We start from the raw sequence: 9,197 nt of genomic DNA on the forward strand, positions 1-9,197 counted from the left end.
TGTCTCATAACACTTCTCCTAGGCTGGTGTAACTGCTAAATGATACTAAGATAAATGATGATGCTTCTTTGACTTCACCAAATTGGTGCTATTGAGTAAAATTAAAAGCCACTGGTCCCAACCCCTGACAAAAGGACCCCCTGATGATTCTCTACCTAATCACATGAGCCAAGGCGTGAAAACGGGTGTGGGTCACAATCAGCCAGGGTTTCAGGTGAGCTCAATGTGAAATCTAGCCCCACCCTATCATGTGATTTTACTGAGTTTAGATGGCCCAGGGTGTGAGTGGGCGGGAAGGGATCTCAAAACTGGATTATAGATGGCAGACAGTTGCTGTCGTAAGCCACCGCCTCTGTTCAAAGATGGTCGCTCACAGTGGACATAAATGGCATCTTTTACTCCTCTTTCAAACCACCTGTCTTCTCTGTCCAAGATGTGAACATTGGCATCCTCGAAAGAGTGAACTTTGTCCTTTAGATGCAGATGGACTGCTGAGTCTTGTCCCGTGGAGGTGGCTCTTCTATGTTGTGCAATGCGCTTGTGAAGTGGCTTTTTGGTCTCTCCAACGGGGCTAGGGGGATACGGTGGGGCTAGATTTCACATTGAGCTCACCGGAAACCCTGGCTGATTGTGACCCACACCAGTTTTCACGCCTTGGCTCATGTGATTAGGTAGAGGATCATCAGGGGGTCCTTTTGTCCCTCTTTGGGGCGAAACTCCCACAGGGTTTAAATCTGGGACTCTCCCCATTTGACCCTAGATCTGAAGAAGCTTCTTGGATGAGAGGTGAAACGTCTTCAAGCAACTTAAAGAAGTCCAGAAACTTTTCTTTCCAAGCTCCTTAGACTGCGATGACCTGGATGATTGAGAACCTTCACAGACAAAGCTCAGGAAATACACTATTAAATTCTGTCCGAGATCCACATATTTGTCTGGAATATTTGTCAAGCTGACTTGTGTTTTCATTAATGTCAGCACCTCTTTGATTAAGCACGTTGCACCTCATTCAGAGTTTTTATTGCTTTCATTTCTGTGCTTCTGGCAGTGGATTAGGATGAGCTGAAGTGATGAACAGGTTGCATCAGACAAGATCAATGTAGGTTATTTATGCTTATTATAATGAGTGTGTTCTGTCTGGTGTGCTGAAGTATTAAGTACATATGGAAAAGTAAATACTGTGAGCTCTATTCTTAAATGCATGCATGTTCTCTACGTCTACAAATGTCTTTGTGTGTTGCAGGGGACTGAAGGGTTTAAAGTCTTGTGTTTGAGCTCTGTGACTGATCCCATTGCACTCTATGCAACACTGGCCTACATGGATGCTGGTGTATGTGTAACATTAATAATTGTGGATTTAGTCAAAGCTGTGTCTGGTAAATGAGGCAGAACCCAGCTTTGGTCAAGCAATTGATCTTTTCTTTTATCCCAGCAAAGTTTTATGAAGTATCTCCCTCCAATAATCCGCAAACACATCTAACATCAAAGTCATAAAACTGTGCATTTTAAATCTGGGGTTAAGAAACTGGGTTTCGGATTTTGGTCTATTTTAGCAAGCAACACTATTAAATGACTGATTCTTTACAATGGAGAGAGAGTAACGCTGCTGGATTACTACATTTTCATTAAAAATGTTTTTTGGACAAAAATATGGTTACAAGCAGCTCCCACGGTCCATAGATAGATATATAGATGTTCATTTGCTGTAAGAACATAAACTTATAAACTGGCAGACAGTCCATCTGGTAAGTCTCACTCCTGCAACATATTAGGTCCTTCATATGCTGTATTTCATACTGCTAATCTATGATGTTGGATTCTCAGGAGCATGAAATGAAATGCAAGAAATAAATGTGGCTGTTGGATGTAGGTTTCTCTCTAAACCCTGTGTTAAAGCTTATGAGTGTGAATTAACAGTAAAAGAGTATTGTAAGAGTCATTATGGATGAAGGAGCTAAGGGGGAGTGCAGAAAATTCCAATGCCAGAGTAAAATGCGTGCAATGCAGTATTAATATATGTTCAACAGGAGCCATGTCTTCTGCAAAAAGTAATATTACTAAACCAGTCTGCTCTAGGCCTCTTTTTCCTTTGTTTCAACCATTTAATGATCAGATGTGTAATTCCTAGCGATACTGTTAGACCAAGTTTTAGCGCCTTTCTGTCTAACCTTTATCCTTTGTGTGTTAGCTGCAGATCTTTGTATCTGCTCGCATAGTGTTTATCGCCTAAAGGTTGCCATCTGCTTACCCAGGCAGGTACCTCGTAAAATGTTTAATTGTCCTGAACATGCGCTTTTAGAGTCTAAGTCTTTAGTGTCCTACACAAACACAGGCACTGACAGCCGGTACACAAGCACAGAATAGATGAGATGCAGTCTGATTGTGCTGACTTACCCCTCTGGAGGCAAAAGCCAATATTTGGGGGGTTTATTGTAAATAAACTATCCAAGACCTCCAAGATGAGTGGGGTTTTTTTATTTTTTATTTTTTCCCGCAAGATATTCTTTGCCTTTGAACATTCAGTACTGTGCAAAATTCTTGAGCCACTTTCTTTATATTTTGCTAAGAAAAAACTAGATGCAGCAATTTATTGAAATATGCATGGAAATACAGCGTATATGGCAAAAACAGAGGTTGTACAATTCAGTGTTTGATATACCTGCCTTCAATCTTCAATACAGCCTGAATTCTCTTAGGAAAGCTTTCTTGTAGGTTCTTTAAGTAGTTCTCTGACTTATTGAAGGACATTCAAAGCTCTTCTTTGGATGTTGTCTCCCTTTTGTGTTGTCTGTCAAGAATCCTACACCCAATCCCATGACTTATACTGTTCCAGTGAAGCAGATGTATCTCTCCTGCGTCAGCTCTTTGCTGGATTTTTTCTTAAGGACATGACATTCAGATACTTTTCATTGACTGCAGATAATTTTTTTAGGCACGGTACTTCTTTTGTCCTCTACTTGTCTAGTTTCCTCCGATGTTTTTAAGCACAGCATGAAGCATGTGCACATTTGCACAAGTTTTTAGCGCTTTGTGAATCACCTTTTTTGGTGTAAAAAATATACTATTTTATGCCTGTCAAACTGTATCATCTTTGCGATTTTTCATAGATTCAACTAAAAAAATTATGTGTTTTTGTGACAGGCTGCTTAGTCCTACACAAGTTTGGAGCCTGGTCAGTGGAGACAGGTCAGTGTTAAGTCGTTTAAGCAGCAAAAAGAAATGTCTGAAGGTGATCAGGTACAAGGATTGGTGTGAAAATGAGCGAAAAAGCAGCCAGTTGCCAAAGAAAAACTTTGAAAGCCTCGAGAACTATTGCTGATGACCATAAAGATTAAATGAGAATATAAAGAATGTATTTGTCGAGGCTGCAGAGTAAATGTTGAAAATACATACACATTTTCAACTGTCAGCAGACAGCAGCTGATTCTTTCAAAATTATCTGTGGGCAAATAAAGCATGTCCAGTTGTGATTGATCTACAGAAATAAAACAGATGAATACAAAACAGAAACTTATGGAACCAAAACTCTTCCCTACAGATTCTTCATATTTATATACAGACATCTGTTTATAGAGAATAGAGCTCCACATATCAGCCAATATTAGCTATTGGCCAACATATCAGTATAAGTTTTATAACCACCAATAAATAAAACATTTTCAAATGTAAAGAAGAGAACCAAGAAACACTGTTATGAGTTATGAGTGTTGATGTTGTTGTCTACCAGAGGGCAATCAATATCAGATCAATATCAGTCTTATATCAGTTGGACTCTAATGGAGTTTAGGTGAGATGTAAGTCTTCCGATATTGCTGTAAGACTGTAAAGTGCTTCCAGCTGGAAAGTCTAAAAATAAAAGTGTTGTAAGCTTATAATCAGTAAGAGTGTCTCCGGGTTGCATGCAGAAAGTGTGAAAAGGCTTTGTTGAACTTTCTGTCTCTTATGTTGTGTTTTTGCACAAACTGTTTATTGTTGTTTCACAATAATGTGGACCCAAGTGTAGATTTAATTTTTTATATTAGAAGGTAAATTCCATTATATAATATAGATTTTAGCTGGATCTGCTCATAATTTATCTGTTCATAAGTGATCAATTTCCACAGCATTCGGTTGCAGCAAAGCAATCAGGCCAGGAGGATGCAGAGTCAGTTAAGCTCCTCTGCAAGGTAATTAGATTCAGATAATCCAAACAACAAAAGCTATAATCCTGCTCACATTCAGTGCATTCTTTTGGCGTTGAATTGGCAGACCTGTTAACAAACTGCAGCCAGAGAGATTATAAAACTGAGCTGTTTATTGGATCACAAGGCTCAAGTTTAGCCACATTAATGTTTTGCCATATGTCATAGTGACGACTAGATAAATGCCTTGCTGTCACAGGGATATATTCCTGTGCACTTGGTTGTGTGTTATATATGTCTCAGTAGTCCAACAAATTCAGCAAGTGACCGACAGTTAAAAGCTTTATGTTAGCTTTTTTCCACATTGTTCATTGGAACCAGGAATGTCAGTGTTGGAACAGTTTACAATGGTGGTTATTTAGTTAAATGTAGAAAAATAAGGATATATAAAAAAAATTCCCCTCTCACCCCTGTGGGTGCGCTTATTTGCAGAGTAGTATTCCAACAGCCCCTTTTTCTCATCTCTTGCCCACTTGTGCCTTCTTGTTTCAGTAGCCCACTTCTCATCCATGTGTCCTGGTTTCTTAACAGCTGGCTAAATTACCCTCATTGGAAAACTGTTAATGTGAGAATCAAACAATCAACAATAATCAACCGGCAGAAACTGTTACTGCCATTTTTGTGTTTATTGCAATGTACGGAATTCCAGAAAAGTCAAACTTAGACTCAGTCTTCCAGTACAAAAGTTAGAGTGTAAGAAAACCTTAAAAGCTTTTAACTTTTAACCAGCTGCACTTTGTGCTGGGATCCTTATTTGATGTAAGCTTAAACTAGTGGTTTTGAGATGTATTATTGAGAAATATTTCATGTAAGTACATAAATGAAAAAGATGTAGATGAGCAATGTCATGTTTTTACTTTGTATTGCAGTACAGGATATAGTTTTGTGCCTATCTTACTTCAAGAGCATCACCATCTGTTTTTTTTCTTCATACAGGTGATCCAGGTGTTTTGTTTGTGTGTTTTTTTTTCTTTCTTCTTTCTTTCTTTTAGTCTCCACCTTCCTATCTCTATTCTGTGCAGGCCTTTCATAAAGCGGGCTGAGTCCCCAGTGTAATGGCCCAGTGAGGACCTCCAAACGAATTTCTTTTCCTCTGACTTAAGAACCTGAATCATTATGGACCAGCAAAATCTTTGATCAGGTGTAATTAGGGAGCGTATTGAAAGGATTTAAATCTGCACTGTTAGCAAGTACCTAAATGGTTGTAGAGATATGTAAACTGTAATTATTTTACACATAATTAATCTCCAGGTGTCTTATTACAAGTGTCTTATTTCTTGTTAACACAATCTTCTCTATAACAAAATATTTTAGTGGTCAAAATTTTATAAGTAAAATAAAATGGCCTAAAAAACGCCTCTTTTCAACCTATATACATGGTTTCTTAAATACATGCTTGTAAGTGCATTTAAATTCCCAAACCTTACATTTTGACAAAGCTCCAACATGTTGTAGTTGATTTGTAACATATGCATCTCTTATAAACTTGTTATATGGCACACTCGATGTCTCCAACCCGAACTACTACTTTAGCCAGAATGCTTTAAAAATAATTGTAGTCAAACTCAATCTGGGTCACTGAAACATATACTGATGCTTAAAATGATGGTTTACTCTAGTTTCCATGATATGCTGCTAGATCAGCTCTAAATGAAATGCTTTAAATACATTTTGACGCCTGACATTAGGTGAAAATAGCCCAAACAGGGGTAGGTGCTGAAATTCATACGTCATACTAAACTATTCATCCAGGTTTGATGAAATTGGAATTTGATATGATTTTCCAAGAAGCAGGAAATCTGTGAGGCTGCAAAGTAAAGTTACAGGTGTTTTAAAGCATATTGTGTATATATCATAATATTCTGGATAAAACTGAATTGATATTTCTCCATATCACAACGTCCCACCTAGACATAACATCCTGACCTGACCTGGCGGTCTGATGAATATTAAATCCTTTTAATTGATTGATTGATTGATTGATTGATTGATTGATTGATTTTAAACAGCAGTGGAATAACACTCATTGCCGTCTCTTTTAGAGGGAGGAATCATTTCTATATCTTTGAATTTAAGGGAACTTATATAATGTCCAGTCCTGATTTTACAAATTTGGTTCTACAAGAAATCCCATTTTTAAATTTAAACATCCTCCCAGTGAAAACAAACATACCAAGAACCTCAGAGATATATTAGTGAGGGCTGATTGCCTTTAATAATCACAACATTTTTTATCTTTATGTGTTTTCTCAGATGAGAATTCCCCATGTCGAAATTATGTCCATGGTACTCCCACACTTATAGGCTATTGTCATTAGTCTTAAATTACATATTGATGGCTTACTGATGAAATTCAGCATTTTTTTTTTTTTTGGTCATTAACAAACAACTTTACATATTTTTTTTCCTTTTTGAGATCAAGCACCCTGTATGTCATCTAAAGACTTCAGGTAAGCATACTATTACTTTGTATTCTAGACACATATTTTAAAATCTAGACTGAAAAATAAAATATAGAATAAATGCCTGCACTTCGGTGGGAATGTTGAACATTAAGGTAAATGAATGAATTTAAAGAGCAGAATAATTCCTGAAGAATTGTTTGGAAAATCAGTTTACGCTCATACATGAAGTGAAACAAACATACATTTTCCATTCTTACATGAATGTGGTGTAGATTACTGTCCACATGGTGGCACAATAGCATTTCTCTTCCTCGCTGATACTAAGGAATTATTTATGGCAGGCACCCCCGGAGAGTTAAAATCTGTCAAATTTTCATCATAAATGGAAAAGGCTTGACTTATTTACCAACCAGCCTTGAGATTTTTCCTCAAAATATATTATGTCAGAACTGCCAGAGAAGTCAAATGATGCTGCAGCCACGGGCCAAAGAGTAATGTTGCACTCCCTGTGTGGATCCAAACAAATCTCTGACATGTCTGCTGGTGCATCAGGAGCACAACCATAGCGATACACATACACACACAGACTACTTCACAGAGCAGCAAAGGTTAAATAGAGTGTGTGAATTAAGCATGGAAGTTACTTTTCACCAGCACTCACAGGGGACAGACGTGGACAGGCCATCTTTTTTATGGATTATTAATGAGCATGAAAAATCATGATTTCAAAAAATCCTCATATTTGAAGAGAGTGCATCATATTTAACTGTATGTCCAGAGTGGTATTTGCAAGCTTCAGACCATTTATCAATGCTATGTGTGAAGCAGACAGTGCTAAATAAAGCGCGCATTTAATGAGCCCATGCTTTCAGCAACGGCTTATGAGAATAGAACGCTCATGCAGTTTGAAGTCCTATTCGCATTGCAATCCTCTGAATCAAGATAACAACGCAGCCCAGAAGCTTATAAATTATTGACGTATGTCTCGCTCTCCTTGCAGCAGTGTGGCTGTTATACCACAAAACTAAAAATGAAAATACTGCTATGGATATAATCTAATCGTGTGGTTCAGAATATGTGTGCACGTGCACTACTGTTGAGAAAAAAACTCCATACTGGGTGATATTAAAGCCAAGTCTTTTAATCAGGCAGCAGCTGTATTTTACAGGATTTGATGACTAAACAACGTTCACTTCCTGGCTCAGACTAGCTGATTGCTTTGGCCTAATGTTTAAAGGACGAATAATAGTGTTGTACTATTGATTTCCTTTTCAGGTCTTTGTATTTCTCAGTCTAATCAAAAAACCCGGCCCTCGAGCTAATGCTCTGCAATTTCAAGGCATTTAAGATGAACATGGTGTTTTCTTAAATGATGGAGAGATTGACAAATAACTGAAGAACCAATGTTATGGTACCACGGAATAATAACAACCTTACATTGGCATGTAAAGGTTATTAGCTTCTATACAGTTTGCATTTCATAAACCACCTATTTAATTTACTATATATATATAAACTGACTCCCACATACAAGCGTATCTTCTCTTTAAAGGCATCCTGCTTCCCCTTTCCTTTTTCTTCAACAATATCTAGCATTTCGCTCACATACTTAAGCCTGATATTATCTCCTTTGTAATCAAGCACTATTCATCTGCCCAAGAAGAACCGGCACCATTTTTTCTGCCGATTATACCTGTATTGACACCAAATACCAATTTGTGTCACATAACACTGTGCAGCACCTTCGTGCAGGTGCCTTGTCAAAACTAAACATATCATTTTATCCTCAGTGCATGTACAGTGTGCAGTAAAACCAATTTTACTAATCCTCCCCAAATGTACGGTACAGTGCTGTTTTTTAACTGATGGAGAACAGCAAAGACAGTTGCAAACCATATAATAACTATTCCCCTGCGCTATGAGTTTAATCTTCCTGTAATTATACTCTGACTATTGCTTGCCTCTTTCATTGCTCTGGAGAGAGAGAAAGGTTATGTTGAGCACTCTCCAGTGCTCGAACCTTTCAATTACCGTGTTGTTGAACTGAGGAGAATGAAACTAGAGAGAGAGGTCAGTCAGATCTGAATTAGCCCAAAGAAACACTGGAACATTTACATGAACAGAAAGTCTGCATGTTATCAAGACTTTTAATTTCGTGCCAAGCATTTAAAGAAAAAAATCGATGACCTAAAAGAAGCTGAGAAAATTGTTACCTAAGCCTTTAATAAGACTTGGGTAACAATTTCAACCAATCAAGTACTTGTAACTAGCTTCACACTACAAGCTGTAATTTGATTTCAAAATACTGTATAAAATATTAACCAAATTTACTTTTAGTGCACAGTCCTCAATTATAAACAGCAGGCAACAATCACTGAAGACCAATGCACAAATCAGCCTTCAGTAGGGTATCTGTTGTTGCATCTCATTTTGGATCATCATGAGGCTTGGAATAATAGATTGCTTCTGATTTGTACAATCATGCTGATTACAATTTTATACCTATTATTCATAATTAGAGCATGGAGTGAGCTACTCTGCAATTTGGTTTATTCACGGAAACTGATCAAAAATGCTTTTTACAGCATTTTCTTATTATTATTATAGGTGCTTT

This window comes from Astatotilapia calliptera, chromosome 14 (genome assembly GCF_964374335.1).
Source record: "Astatotilapia calliptera chromosome 14, fAstCal68.1, whole genome shotgun sequence".
NCBI classification, from domain to species: Eukaryota; Metazoa; Chordata; class Actinopteri; order Cichliformes; family Cichlidae; genus Astatotilapia; species Astatotilapia calliptera.